At 40.4% G+C, this 2,252-nt stretch overlaps 1 long non-coding RNA gene across 1 annotated transcript; it reads right to left on the bottom strand.

The window, feature by feature from the left end:
- Positions 1-1,106: 1,106 nt before the first annotated feature.
- Positions 1,107-1,944, bottom strand: LOC124607327. The gene is made up of 4 exons (XR_006978804.1): positions 1,817-1,944; positions 1,573-1,701; positions 1,329-1,459; positions 1,107-1,210 (listed from the first exon to the last, which is right to left on the bottom strand). It is a non-coding gene; the product is annotated as an uncharacterized LOC124607327 (long non-coding RNA).
- Between the last annotated feature and the right edge of the window lie 308 nt (positions 1,945-2,252).

Here is a 2,252-nt window from a genome sequence, read left to right on the forward strand (position 1 = left end):
GTTGTTTGACTATTGAAAATGGTTCCAACATGTCACCAATAGAAAACACTGCTCTGTCTCGCAATAACTTATGATGTAAATTAATACCACGATACTGCAAATACGGATAAACAACCGTATTTGCAGTATCGTGGTATTAATTTACATCGTAAGTTATTGCGAGACAGAGCAGTGTTTTCTAGTGGTGACATGTTGGAACCATTTTCAATAGTCAAACAACTGTACCAAGGAGCGATTAAGCCGGCCGAAGTGGCCGTGCGGTTAAAGGCGCTGCAGTCTGGAACCGCAAGACCGCTACAGTCGCAGGTTCGAATCCTGCCTCGGGTATGGATGTTTGTGATGTCCTTAGGTTAGTTAGGATTAACTAGTTCTAAGTTCTAGGGGACTAATGACCTCAGCAGTTGAGTCCCATAGTGCTCAGAGCCATTTGAACCATTTGAAGGAGCGATTAGAGGACCTGCTAGACAGCCGCATTATGCCGGTTGCATGCAAATCAGGCGAAATGCAATTCAGGTCGTTCGGACACTTTTGAGCATGACTGAACATACCAAAACAAAGATGATGCAGTTAGTTGTGCACTGCTCATTATTGTCTGCTGCAGGTAATGCCTCATCTGCAGCAACAAACACAGTCAATGGAACAAAAATGTTTGCAACTTTTGTATCCCGCCTGGAAGGCGGCGCGTGGGTAGGAGCAGGAAGAGGTAAAATGCGTCAGTACTGCAAACACAGTTAAAGCACCTTTACTAGTGTATAAAAATATGCAAACATATTACATAACTTGGCAATGAGGTGTGAAGTATCCCGGCTGTCTGCTCTTGATCAAATGGGGAGATTCTGGAGCGGAGCTCGTAGAGCTCTCTCGCCCCGGTTAGAGTGCGCTGTCGTCGGTGTCTGTCCTAGTGCCAACCTAATAACTTTAATACACCGTGGCATCGATGCTATCGATACCACAGCAACCACGCAGACTGATAAACCTGCTGCTTACAATAGAGGTAAGTTCCTTTTCTACAATTCGTACCCAAAATATAAGACTTATACACACAATAAGAGAATCATATTTTCAAACTATAAAAAAGTGAGAGTACATACCAAAAGAAAGAAGATGTAGTTAGTTCTGCAGCAAGCATAATAATCTCTTCTGCATGTAATGTCTCATTTGCAACAACAGACACAGTCCAAAGAAGAGTAAATGTTTGCAACCATGCAATCTGTTGAAAATGCGAGAACAACAGAAGGAAGGTCTTGTTACTACATTTTGATGCCAAATAGGCATGTATGGTCAATTTTTTATATTTATTCAACTATAAAAAAGGGAGAGGTGCATACCAAAAGAAAAAAGATGTAGTTGGCTCTGCACTGCTCATAAATATCTCTCCTGCAGGTAATGTCTCATTTGCAACAACAAACACAGTCGATAGGAGAGCAAATGTTACCAATCATGCAATCTGATGAACCTGCTGAGAACAACAGAGAGCAGGTAATGTTACTACATTTCACAACAAAAGTAGGTGACATAACCAAAACACAGAGAATCAAATTATAAAACAATACAAAAGTGAGGGGTACATACTAAAAGAAGAGAAGATGTAGATAGTTCTGTACTACCCAAAATTAACTCTTCTGCTGGTTATGTCTCATTTACAGCAACAAACACATATTATGGGAGAGAAAATTGGGGCACCAATACTGTCTGAAGAACCTGCTGAGAACAACAGAAGGAAGTCCCGTTACTACATTTCATACACCAAATAGGTGATGTACACACAAACTCAGACAGTAAAATATCAAATTATGAAAAAGTCGCAGGTACATACCAAAAGAAAGAAGATGTAGTCAGTTTTGCACCACTCATAATTATCTGTGCTGCACTTAATGTCTTATTTGCAGCAATAGAAACTGTCGAAGGAAGAGTAAATGTTTGTAACCATGCAATCTGTTGAAATGCTGAGAACAACAGAAGGAAGGTCCTGCTACTACAATTTGATCCCAAGTAGGTGACATACAGACAATCTCAAGCAAATAAAATTATTAAACTATAAAAAAGTGGGGGGTACATACCAAAAGAAAGATGATATAGTTAGCTCTGCACCGCTCATAAATATCTCTGCTGCAGGTAACGCACCATTTGCAGGAACAACCACAGTTGAAGGGACAGTAAATATTTGCAACCATGCAATCTGATGAACCTGCTGAGAATAAGAGACGGGAGGTCCTTTTACTACATTTTGAACACCAGATAGGTGGTATACA

Source organism: Schistocerca americana, chromosome 3 (assembly GCF_021461395.2).
Source record: "Schistocerca americana isolate TAMUIC-IGC-003095 chromosome 3, iqSchAmer2.1, whole genome shotgun sequence".
NCBI lineage: Eukaryota > Metazoa > Arthropoda > Insecta > Orthoptera > Acrididae > Schistocerca > Schistocerca americana.